The sequence below is a fragment of the Orbicella faveolata genome, unplaced genomic scaffold (assembly GCF_042242905.1).
Source record: "Orbicella faveolata isolate gen_17 unplaced genomic scaffold, um_ofav_v1 contig_34, whole genome shotgun sequence".
NCBI classification, from domain to species: Eukaryota; Metazoa; Cnidaria; class Anthozoa; order Scleractinia; family Merulinidae; genus Orbicella; species Orbicella faveolata.
This window is the reverse complement of record NW_028301563.1, coordinates 23,019,124-23,032,066: the sequence shown is the minus strand read 5'-3', so window position 1 is coordinate 23,032,066 and position 12,943 is coordinate 23,019,124. Positions and strand designations below refer to the sequence as shown.

Here is a 12,943-nt window from a genome sequence, read left to right as displayed (position 1 = left end):
GAAAAATGTCCCCGAAAGCCATATAATAAATCCTTTATTGACCAAGCATATCCAGCCATCTTGACCGAAGAAGCTTGGTCATGTTTGTGCGCGGAGCTCAAGAGTGGCAAGGAAGCCGGATAAAGGGTCGCCAAATAAGATGGTAGCTTCGTTAATTTCTCTCACTGAAAGAAAGGTCCAAAAATACTAGAGTATAACATTGAAAACTGTTTAAGGTGGAAGGCGAAGTTGGCTCAGGTGAACAGCTGCATGGCAAGGGTGAACGGAGTTTCGTTGTCAACTCGTTACTTTCCGTTCACCTTCAAACACGTTGACAAAATATTTTGTTGACTTTCTCGTACTTTCCGCTTACATTTGTGATACTATACAAAACGAGTTTTGTTTTCTTCGATGTAAAGTTAAAGGTTACAAATTAAGTGGAAACTGTCCAGCTGACCCCTTGCTTTTGCACACGTAAGGTAGAGTATAATCAATAAAAACGTGCGAAAATTTATCAGTGGGTTATAACGAGAAATAACTGACTGGTCCTCTTTATTCAAAGTTTAGCTCAAAATCTGTCAAAACGTTGACTTTATTGACGACGTCGTGCTTCGGAACAATTTGTGTCTACTACGTAGCTGCTGTTCTTTCATCAATAATTAATGATGGGAATATTTTGCTTATCTGTGCTTGTGGAGCGCTCTCAAACAACATGCTCAACTTACACATCTGTCTTAGTGTTGTAAGTATAATCCTCCAGTGATTCAAGGGCCATCCAACGAACTGGTAACATTCCCTTGTTTGGAAATGAGATCAGAGAATTAAAAAACTTAACAGAATAAACTGAATTGACGCAGGCTATGGAGACTAGAATAAGTTAGACCTCACTCGGTGTTCATTTGCAATGACGTGAACAAATTATAACATCCTCCCATATAGTTGCGGTTGAGGATGCTATGTTTTTTTACTCCCAAAATTTTAGCGTTCCTGAAGGTGTTCGTGATAACAGTTTAAGTGACGAGTGAAGACAACTCTTAAAAAAAAAAAAGAAAGAAAATTACGATTGATTTGAACACTTTTGGCCATTATAAGTGAAATGTTTTATCAGTTCATCGAGCATGAATAGCCAATTTATATTAACTAAATCAAGTCAACAAACCTCGGTAAAACATTTGGAAACTGACAATTCATCAAAAAACCATTGATCAAAGGTCCAGCCTTGAGAAAGATATCACTTACTCTTACTTTCAATTAAATAAATCTTTGCGTGGATCATTTTTATACGCACCGATTTTAAAATATAGTTCAAGTAACTAAAACGACTTTTGTTTGTTGTTTCACAGCACTGTGTCAAAACTAATTTTCCGCTCTCTAGCACTTCACTTCATAAGATCGATTTTATCTGATCAAAGATAGAAAACATTGTTACAGTCAAACTTTAGATAACGCCGGATCACCTCCCATGAACAAACACATTTTTATAGAACCAGTTATGTGCAAAAAGTACATTTCTAATTGTCTGCAAGTGGACAAACACCTTTGTCCAGGTCCCGAGGGTGTCCGCGAAGGAGAAGTTTGACTGAAATCATAAAAATACATTTCCATACCCCAGATGTATTTTCGTATTCACCACTCTCATACACATCACGTGACAAGCCGAAATCAGAAACCATGGCAACATTATTCTTGCCAAGAAGCACATTTCTTGCTGCAAGATCACGATGAACACACTGCAAAGTAACAATAGAAAACAAGTAAACTTGACCTTCTCAGAATCCAATATTCAATCACACTCTAACGAACCCATGATTCTTAAACGATTTTTTTTTTTTGTTTTTAATGGGTTATAGCAGTGCCATGGTGGTATTTTGCATTAAGAATAAGTCCATGGCTTGCTTCCATTATTGCAGCATTGACTGAAGACGAGGGATTGGATTAACCCATCAAAGACCAAGTGCTGAAAATTGCTGGAAACTGTTATGAGCCACCTTAACTGCCATAAATTAGCACTCCGCTAGAGTACTCCTCCACCATCTCCTCCTATCAATTTTAATCTTAGTGTTTTAACTTTTGAATAACATATATTTACCTTTTTATTAAACAGGTGCAACATTCCACTGGCTACATCTCTTGCGATCCTGGTTTTGTCCATATCTGAGAGACACACCTGTTTTTCTTCAACGTTAATGTATGGATTTCCTCTGCTTTTCTTCAGTTGATGCAACAAGCAACCATTCTCAGCCAAGCGAACGACCACCAACATTGAGTCTAGATAAGATCAAAATATTGACATGTTTAGAGGTCACCATTAATACAACCAACATGCAGTAACATTAGTTATACAAAGCCCTCACGTGCTTTGCGGCTGCCTCAGCAATGAAAGCTGACATGCCAAAGGGTTGGCCTCTGCCGTTCAGGAAAAAGCCCTCATTTCGACAACTTTTCACCCAAATCAAGCTAGAAAGTTGCTGTGTTAGAACAATCATCGGCCACGTTAAGTTAATAAATGGAAGAAAAAGAATGCAAAAATTGTAAGACTAAGTTTGGGAATACGGTTTACTACTACTGCTACTGCTTTTTCCACTCAGGGACCGGTCATTATTCATCGTCTGGGGGAAGGAGGGTGGAGGATTTGGAGGCTTGGGGGAGTCATTTGATTTTTAGCATAACAGAATGGGCCGGCCAGGGGATCAGTCATAACTGAGAGCTCAAAAGGGGGGATCAGATGGCCGAATTACCGCTAAATGTCACATGCCCATACCGACTTGGTGGACAGTTGTTTGGCACTCTAACGACGTAACTTTGCAGTGTCCAAGCACTTGGGATGGTTAGATTGCTGTTGGGGCGGATCTGGGGGGTTAGGCGGGGGTTTCGGTCGAGCTCCCAGAATTAAAAGAAAAATGAGACATTCTAACACGCTGACTTGGCCTCAGAATGCCGGAAATCCTCTTTCGGAGGACCTCAAATTTAAAAGTCTTTCAGGGTACAATGCATCCGGACCCCCTACAGGGAGGGCTATCCGTATCTCAAACCCCCGTCTCTAAAATTCTGTATCCGCCCCAGTGATGGCATGTCAACTGACATCAGATACCGGGATCCAGACTAGCAAAAGACACGGTTGAACAGACTGCACCATGGCAGCTTCATTATACTGTAAGTACATCATAGAAACATTTTTTGCATGTGGACGTTAAAAGAACTAAATATACACGTCGAAAGATGAATATGTGTGCGAAGACGTTGGGGGATCACGAAATTTATTAATAGCTATGAGGGGGGATCACTTCATTGAAATAACATTGAAAGGGGGGATAAGCTAAATGTTACTGTCTTTAGCCGAACATCCTCCGACCCACCCAAATAAAGACCGATTCCTTATGACATCCAAGAGTTAAGTTGACCTTTATCATTTCAAGTAATCCTGGACGAAGCTAGGTAAATACTTTTTTTTAAGTTTCCTTATTTTCAGATCTATCCATGAGCTAGTGAACCGAGATCAGTATCTGTATCGGACGGGGTTAACGCGGAAACAACGAGAAGTCATTCGAGGCTTGGTTTAATGATTACGCAAGCCATATGCCCATATTCTTGTGATGAATTGAAATCGATCTCGGGGCAATAGCTTGACGAGCACGCAATGTTACATCACGAAAGCTATAAACAAGCGGGAAATGTTCATTCGTTCCCAGGGCCTGCTGCCTTGTCGGGAACAGTATTTCTTTCGGCTGACGTTTAACAATAAAACATTTAATCATTCTAAACTGTGCAGAGCTGACTTGACTATACGTACCACTCCTTGTACAAGCACCGAAAAGATTTATGACGTTAGGGTGGTCACCAACTGTCACCATGATTTGAAGCTCGTTTAGTAAGTCCCGCCTCTCCAGTTCTGTAGCATTCGCTGAAGTAAAAAAATGTTCAGTTTAAATTATTCAATCGTGTTTTGCAACATTAGGAAACTGTAAAGCAGGCTGTAAAACGTTCCTCTACCTGTTTCTACATGTGCAACCTTAGAGAAAGAAAAGAAAAAAGAAGAACTACGTGGTAAAGGATTTCTATTTCAATGGGCAATTCCTAATTGACCGTCTTCTATTCCTCTCTTAGTTCCTCTGTTTTTTCGTGTCTCATTTCTTCTGCTGTATCGTGATCAAATAGCGCGGCCTCATACAAAATGATAACAGCCGACCCCGCCTTGTATAAGGTGCTCGAAAGAATAATTTATGACCAATTTTACAATGATAACGATCTCTCAGCCAACTGTCAGGCTTTAGATCACTTCATAGCACACTAAAACGTCCTTGCTTGAAGCTTCCGTGAACAGTTGGTCTGTCAATATTGACAACGGTCTTATAAATGATGTTATATTCATAGATTTAAAAAAGGCTTTCGACACCACTGACTATGAGATTCTTTTACGAAAGCTAGCAAGCTATGGCATTGAACAAAGGGCCCTAAAAAGGTTTGACCCCTATCTAAGCGGTCTAAGCGATCGTAGACAAAAGTGTCTAGTTAATGGTGAGCTGTTTGGTGCGCGTGCTCTTACCTCTGGTGTCCCACAGGGAAGCCTTATTGGTTCCCTACTTTTCCTGTTTTACATTAACGATTTGCCGCCTGCCTGAGTAAAGCCTCAAGGCCACGAATGTACGCCGACGATACAAGTATCAGCATCGCCGCCAGTAGCTTACCAGAGCTTGAATCAGCACTAAACACTGAACTAGCTAACCTCCATGGGTGGCTTAATGTAAGCATTCGCTTATGTCACCAAATTGATAGAGTGCTCCACACCAAATCCTTAGGAGTCTACGTCGATCAAAATCTTTCGTGGTCCAAACATGTAAATCTAGACTGCCAAGATTACCTCCTCTGGTATAGGTGCACTTAAAAGGTTGAGGCCACTCATTTGCGAAGATACAGCTATATTGCTATATAGAGCTATTAACGGACCATATTTTGATTATTGCTGTCCTGTGTGGGGCGGTCTCAACAACGAGTTAGCCGACAAATTACAAAAACTACAAAATCGTGTTATTAGGGTTATCACCAAGTCTGATTACTATTCTAGCGCTACCGCCCTCCGCGGCAAGCTGGGATGGAATAATCTCTATATCTGAAGGAAAAAGAAAAAAATTGAAATTGATGTTTAAAACTTTGACTGATCAGTCTCCGGAGTACTTGAAAGGCCTATTTAAACCCTTAGGAACGGACTATGGACTCAACAATAGTGAAGACAAATTGGCTCTGCCTAAGCCCCGTACCGATTTTTTGAAACCTAGTTTCTGCTACAGTGGGGTAAATTTGTGGAATAGCCTTCCATCTAACGTCAGAGCCACTAGATTTTTAATTAACTTTAGATATAAGATAAATCGCCAACTGTCCTTCCCGTACTCCCACAAGGTAAACACGTAAATCATATTATTTACTTATTTATTTATTTATTTATTTATTTATTTATTTATATGTTTATTTTTAATATATCTCAATCTTGCAACTGATTTTTTGCTGTGTCTCATACCCACACAACTGTGTCAACCACCTCCCCCCCTTCCGACGGCCATTACATCTTGGAACAAATTTCAAATTTGGCCATTTACTTTGCTTGTGACAGCTCAAAATAATTTTGAAGTAATTATTGTAGCTTTGAAGAACAGGGACTTGGTGTCCCCAGTTCTGTCAAGAGGTAAACCTTCATTTATGTGACTGACATATAGACAGCTCAGAATCTTTACCTTTTAGCTTTTTCACTGCACATTCCCTCAATTTTCCATCCATCCGTACCAAACCTTTGTAAGCTTCCCCAAAAGCACCTTCCCCTAACTTCTCCTGAAGAGTAATATCTGATCTACGAATCTCAACCCAATCTCCCCGCATCCAAAGCTCCATCTAGAAATGAGAGGGGAATACCGTTTCTTTTCTTGACATATAATTTTTGTGAAAACGATTTGAACTGAAACGAAAAAAAAGCAACTGAGGAAACAGTCCTATTTTACAGTTACCGTGAAAGAAATATCAAGTGGCACACATTCGATTGTGACAGTTACTGAAGATAAGTATGTCGTGTACTGACCTCATCTTTTTCAGGACCCGATTTACAGGCTGGTCTGAACTTGAGGCAAACAACCACGATGAACAAAGCAGCTAATGTCAGAGGTAACACTATGATCAGGATTAAATTCCTGAAGAATCTGTCTGTGAATACGAACAGTAAATAAACGGTTACAATATTGTCGGTAATAAAATTGTTAATGTATGCATGAATGGTAAACCCTATCATTCAAAGGGCTCAAGTGTCAGTCATCTAGTTTGGGCAATACTGATACGTTTTCTTGGTCTTTTTATTGTTTGTTTGTTTGTTTACTTGTTTGTGTTGTTGTTGATGCTGTTGCTCACATGGTACTGTTTGGAAAGTTTTGGCTTCTTTTGATTTTTTCTTTTATTTTTGTGGCTGCTTTTGAGGGGGTGAAGCAAGCGTTTAATCACGCTCTTAATTGTCACAAAGGAATGGTAACTAGAAGTTGAACCTACTCTTCCTGAGTACAAAGGCAATCAAAGCTATAGGTGTAACTGGTTGCTTACAAGAGCGGTCGCAAGCGGAGCATCTAGTATAATACGTGAATATATCACTGTTTATTATCCAGTTAGATGATTTGACAGCGATAACACTTACCTGGCAGTGTTCCTTCGGTTAGCAAAACACCATCTGACCGTCCATATCTGTTGTTGCTTGATAATCGAATGGTGTACTCTGTGGAAGGTTCTAGATCCTTTAAAGTCATTCTTGTCTGATCGTATGGCAGTGTCTTCACTACTGTGAAGTTCTCGGAGACTGATGCTTTTCTTTCTATGGTATAGTTGTGTATCTGGTACACAAGCGCTTTACTACAAATGTACTACAACGTGAAGTAGCTCGTAACGATTCCATCTCTTTCTTTCGATGTATCGATGCTACTCCTAATACAGTCAAAATTAAAATGATGAGAACAAAACATTTCCAACAATTGATTAACAGTGGCACATGACGTTATATATTACCAAAACAACAATATTAACTGTCCCAACACCCTTATTCGGTGACTGGATATTTGCATCATAGATTACTGATAAGTGTGTCAAGAAATGTTATTGGATTATTGGAATCAGTAAACTATTATCTGAAAGAAGTCTAAAGGTTTTGTAGTTAAGTTGGTTGGTGGATGGTAAGACGGTGTTGGGGGGGACCATCACGCTATTGTACCATCTATTAGAACATACCTGAACCGCAAAATTTCCACGTCGTATATTCTTACAATTGAAGATTTATTGAAATGTTGCTTTATCTAAAAAGAAAGAAAAAATTCTTTGAGCAGTCTTGAGTTTGTAACAGAGTACGGCTTTCGAAGCTGTGAGTGCGGACTCAAGATTATGTGAAATATAAATGTTCGCCCTTGAAATTTGTACTCTACATGACGCCGCGAGGAACTCTGGACCAGCTTGAAAGTTCATAAATTTAACAGGTATGCACATGCATGTACATTGCGCAATATTTCAAACAAGAGGTTTCGAAAGTAATACGCATGTTTACAATTAAATGAAAGATAGTACCGAAGCCTTGATGTTTTCTTCCATTGCCACGAAGTTGCTGCTTCTACGGTTCAAAAGGTCACTGCTGAATTCTGCATCGATCATCAACTACAGATTTACATCAATACTTACTTCACCTGGAAATGAAACCAAAATTTAAAAGAATAAGAAAACAGGACACAATAATTTCACGAGAATGTGGAACAAATAGACTTAATGACAGCATGGCACTTACGAATGCTCCATATAGTTTAATTCATGGAGAGTGAACGTATATAAGGTTCAAAAATATAGTATGAAATCTACATAGATCAGAGCGATTATCTCCAGCTTACCATGTGACAAAGTTTTTATGACCCGAATCATGCTAGTTGGCCCATGTCCAATTTCGTTAAATCCATTTATTTCAATCTCATATTTCGTCTGTGCAACAAGATTGAGAACAACAATCTCTGTCACATTGCTTGTAGTATTTGCTTCTTCATACAGCAGAGAGCCAAGGCGTCTGTACCTCACTCGATAGCCCAGCAGTTGTTCTTTGTGGCGGGATGGATGCAAGCCATTCCAGGAAATGTGAATTGCAGTTGAATTGAGAGGATAACTCCTTAGGAATAGGCAACTCTTCAGGAACTAGTAACACAAAAGTAAAAGTTATTTTACTTGCCTGATGATTCCTATCGTCGGTCATTGAAGGTCTGAAGACAGTCATTAGGTGTCAGTACTGGGCAATACCCTTGGTCTGGGTTTTTGTCGACCAAATCGAGTGAACAAAACATCGATATCGTAGTCATTTATTCAAGGGCGTTAAAACGTTTAAAACTATTGAAATTATCATTATCACTGGATTGAGTCCAATATACCTCTTGGAGGACATTTAGGCACATTGCAATATTCCCATCGAACTTTAGGGTCAGTGGTATAACACCAAGGGCCATCCGGGGCACTGCTATCTGGATTACGACGCATGTTGAAGTCATAATGATTCTGTCTATCTGTGACATCTTGAGGAATACGCCAATGACGATGAGGACATTGTGAGTTCCACGCCTGACAGGTGCGACCAGATCGGGTGATGTTTACATTGCCACGGTACCCAACACCAATGCCATAGAAACAATCTGCAATGAATTGTACTTATGCGATCAGCTATAGAACTAAATTAATCGTGTGAATCTGGGAGCATCTGAATGGTGAAAAGCTTTTTGCTTCGCCAAACAGAAAAGTCAAAAGTTTCAGTTCTGATTCTCATCCTTTTTTTGAAAAACAGGATCAAGTTGGTTTCATCCAGATTTAACAGTTTGGAGGTTTCACCTACTCAGCTTAAAATGACTCGTAAAACTGTAACAAAATGCTACGGAGCTACCAGATCTCGTCTCTCGCTGATAAGGAGTAAATTACTATTGCTGTGAATATTGCATGCATTTTGTAGCTTTTGTATTTCTTATCAATGAATGTAATGTAGCTATTTACGGATTTGAATTGCATCCGTATGCTATATTGAGAAGAGTGTTCTTGGTGTCAACCTTACCACAGTGTGTGTGTGTGTGTTTTACTTTAAAAACTTGTAAGGTTTGATTCGTTTTTCAAAACTGAGGTAAAAGGTAGCTTGTGTGTAACGGATTGCGCACTATTGATATCAAACTTAATCAAGTTTACGAAAGATCGACAAGGTGAAATTCATCTAAAATGTAATATTTACAGGTTTTATTACTGCCAAATTAAAAGTCTAATTATTGAGGACAGACCTGTGCTTCTTGTATCATCACCTGTGGAAAATCGGGGAAAACAAGGTTATTTCTTCATTGCTGTGGAGCAATCTCTATTTGATATATCGAGTCACAGAAACACCAGTGGAAGTTTATAGCTTTTTCGAGTACACGAATTGTTTGAAGAATCTGATTTCCTCGTGTAGCGGATTCTGATGTGTTCAGGTTGCAGAGTAATTTAATTCAGTAATTGATTATTTCCTAGAGAAACTTAGAATTAGTTGGTTGTGAGAACCTTAATCAATCTGTACTGAATTTGGGCACAAATCCCAAAGCACAACATAAAAGCTTGTTGTCGGTATGCATAGCATTTATTTAGCTCTCAAGGAGTATCGAGGATGCTTCAAGGCAAACTTCTGGTGTGCTATGCTGCTTTTGTTTTACTTCAAATCGATTCATTCAGTAGTACTGAAATGGGTGATTCGTTATTTCGAAATAACGAAAATGAATCGTCTATGGCTTACACCGATATTTTTGTATCGTTTCTATAAAGCTTATATCCCTGAATTAAGGCTTCGACTTGCCAGCGGTGTTGACTGCGTTGAGACAAACCCAGCCCCCAGTTGTGACTGACTTTAATGTCAGTTAAACTATTTTTGCTCCTAACTCACAGGAAAGCACTGCGTAGCAAACTCTCTAATTTACATTGCTTATCAACACCATAGACTGATTTCCAGTGCTGCTGCTATGGCTAAGTTCTTACAAATAAGGGATTCTTTATACAGCTTGCCGTCAAAGTGCACTCGGCAAACTTTTTTGCTTCTGTGAAAATTGCCATATAGAAAGTGTCTGAAATTAACATTAGCTTGCACTTCAGTGAAAGTTTGGCAGGGAATGTCAAAGCTCATTTGATATAAAAGAATTGCTAATAAACTATAATGATTATAATTCATGCCCTCTTTTATTCTGCTTGTAGGACACTGAAATGGTTACAACTTATTGGCCTAGCCTACTTCACATTTTCAGCATAACAGACTTGTCAGTGCAAACAAGTATAATTTGGCAAGATAAGGTTTAACAAGACAGAAATCATTCCATATTTATACCATCTGAGCTGTCATCTGAGCAAGCTTCTTAACTTGTTCTTTAAAGACTCACTGTCTTTAAATAAATTCGTTTAGTAGTTGGTTTGATATTTATATATGCATAGTTCATGTTTCAAATAAAATGACGAAGGATCACTACAAAACTTATTACTGTTAAAAACGTAATATGCATATATTACATGTACGCACTGCGTACCTATTTTTGCTTATGCTTATGTAAACCTAGATATACTCACCCGATATTGGATAGTATTGATAACATTCAGGAGCATCTCCGCCATTAGCAACGTCATATAAGCTGCAGTTGATCATGTTTTGCCCAGCTGCTGACAAGGATCCAGGGGTCTCTGCTGCCTTTCTGATTAAAATCATTTCTTTCTCACACAACTCTTGATCCAGATACTCGCATGTTCTGCGACAAATTTTACGGGCACGAGGCTTGTCCATTGAAATATCGCACGGCGGGAAATGATAACGGCAATACAAATCTCTCATAAGCGGTCTGCACTCATCCGTTACTTCAAAGACATCTAAATAACCTCGAAATCTGGAGGTATCCATTTCACTTATCCTCAATGTATCACTATCACCAAACACGTACAAACTAGTAATTATATCCTCGCACAAACCTCCTTTAATGTTGTAGGTGTAATATATGCAGGAAGAATTCTTTGCAGAAGCGTTAACGGGAGGTATTGCCTGCACGCAGCTGAAATAAGAAAAATAAAACATCAGCAGTAAATAGTTAAGACATGACTCAATGTCAGTGGTCAACAATTCAAATATGGCTTAAGTTGAGACCTTTTTCTTAGAACATTGAAATGTGTCATACATTTGTCCGCGTTCACGCAACCCACCTTGAATGAGTGTCCGTTTGTGTAAAGTTATTCCCCGGTGAAAAATCAGAGACAGGAAAAAATTAGCTCGCTCTGGAAATGAATCATTGTGAAATTCGTGCCAGTTTTAAAGCAACATTATCCTGGGAATTGTGTTTCTGCAAGCGGGAACTGCTGTGTCGCTTAACAGTATAACTTAATAAAAGCTTGCTTAAGCCTAAGGCCTTTTGGACCTTAGCAGAGAAGAGAGGCCATAAGCTGGCCAGCATTTCTCTGCTTCCTGTAGCACAGGGATGCTATTGCATGGCATTCTGCCAAAGGTTCTCCGGCCAGCACCTTTCTAAGTTGTGTGGTTGATTAAACCGTTTGGTATTTCTTAGATGCTCAGTAAATATTCCAAAAACAAAACCATCTACCACAATGAGCCAAGTTAATGCACAAGACAAGAAGAATGCCAAGAACTTGAACTGCTCCCATGTGTCAATGGTTCGTCACACAAGCGAGTCAATCTGGCGAAAAAGAACACAAGACACCGATACTGCGATGCATAGTAAGGAAAATACTTTCAAGAAACTTTCTGCAAGAGGCTTATGAACGTCACTAAAACATTTTGTTTAATATACCTTGAAATAGACAACAACAACAACAACAACAACAACAACAACAACATCTTTATTTTCTCGATACAGATTTGGCCTTGATGAAGCTGTGCTAAATTTCAATTTGCTTCCTGTTTGCATTAAGTGCCAAAATGTCCACACGAATGGACACACACGAAAGCATATCAATAATCAGATGGAAGAAATTTGCCCAGAGTCGACAGAAATCAGTTTTGCCATATAATGTTGTAAAGCGGTTCAAATGTACTTATAAACTGGACCATCGTGACACAATAAGTCTATTTTACTGTCCATGTCGCATTTTTGACTTTATCTAACCCTTCGTTCAGTGATGTAAGTTCCATTCGTTCCCTTTTCTATTCAGTAATTTCGAAAGACTGTCAGCAACCACAAGGTCAATTAGAAGGAAAAACAATTAGCATACACCGCCTTTTATCGCGATGCTTTATCGCACACATATTGCTAAAAATTCTGCGCAAAGACAAAAATTTGGAAGCGCGCCAGAATTTGGTGATGGTTTTAAAATTCACTTCACTAATTAAATTATTTTCAGAAAACTACGGGCTTGCATTTAGTTTCCGTTAGTTTAAGATAATTTTGTTCCCGAATTGTAAAATTTCGGATTTTGGGTCCTTATCTGTATATTATGTTATTGTACTAGACTAGGTGCAAATGCTATGCTGAAAGATTCCTTTGGAGGTTTTATAATCTACTCATTCGTCTGACCCCAGCTTAGGAAGATTTTCATTGCAATCCTGATTGAGATTTGCTGTAGAAAAGACGATATAAAGAACACTTCTGTCAAGCAAAACTTAGAAACCAATGCATGCATCTACTCGACAAAAAGACGTACTTTAAAGAAATGAATTTGTACATTATTTCTTATATTTTATCCGTTTAAAACTGTGGAGACTAAAGGACTGGCGAGTTCAGTAACGTAAACACCGAAACAACTAATTACCTTTTCAGTTGAATCCTGTTTATCCCACAACGCTTTAGTTGTCAATGCAAGGTCCGTTGATCTACGAAATTTGGTGTGCTGTCAGCCAGGTTTCAGTAGGAGAGATGAAAACAAGTTGAGGTAGTCGCGCACATCGCACAAACAAATACTGTCTATAGTTATGTCAAGCGTGACGTCG

At 38.9% G+C, this 12,943-nt stretch overlaps 1 pseudogene across 1 annotated transcript in view; it reads right to left on the bottom strand.

The window, feature by feature from the left end:
* Positions 1 to 12,943, bottom strand: part of LOC110057120 (uncharacterized) — a 19,075-nt pseudogene extending 6,132 nt beyond the window's left edge. Inside the window, exons 1-16 of the transcript XR_016201724.1 lie at positions 12,766 to 12,943; positions 11,602 to 11,693; positions 11,206 to 11,240; positions 10,585 to 11,057; positions 9,282 to 9,302; positions 8,397 to 8,654; positions 7,872 to 8,166; positions 7,558 to 7,673; positions 7,201 to 7,292; positions 6,644 to 7,050; positions 6,044 to 6,165; positions 5,706 to 5,859; positions 3,770 to 3,880; positions 2,069 to 2,247; positions 1,587 to 1,709; positions 705 to 775 (exon numbers count right to left, since the gene is read on the bottom strand). The product of XR_016201724.1 is annotated as an uncharacterized LOC110057120 (transcript). The remainder of the gene's footprint in view (positions 1 to 704; positions 776 to 1,586; positions 1,710 to 2,068; positions 2,248 to 3,769; positions 3,881 to 5,705; positions 5,860 to 6,043; positions 6,166 to 6,643; positions 7,051 to 7,200; positions 7,293 to 7,557; positions 7,674 to 7,871; positions 8,167 to 8,396; positions 8,655 to 9,281; positions 9,303 to 10,584; positions 11,058 to 11,205; positions 11,241 to 11,601; positions 11,694 to 12,765) is intronic.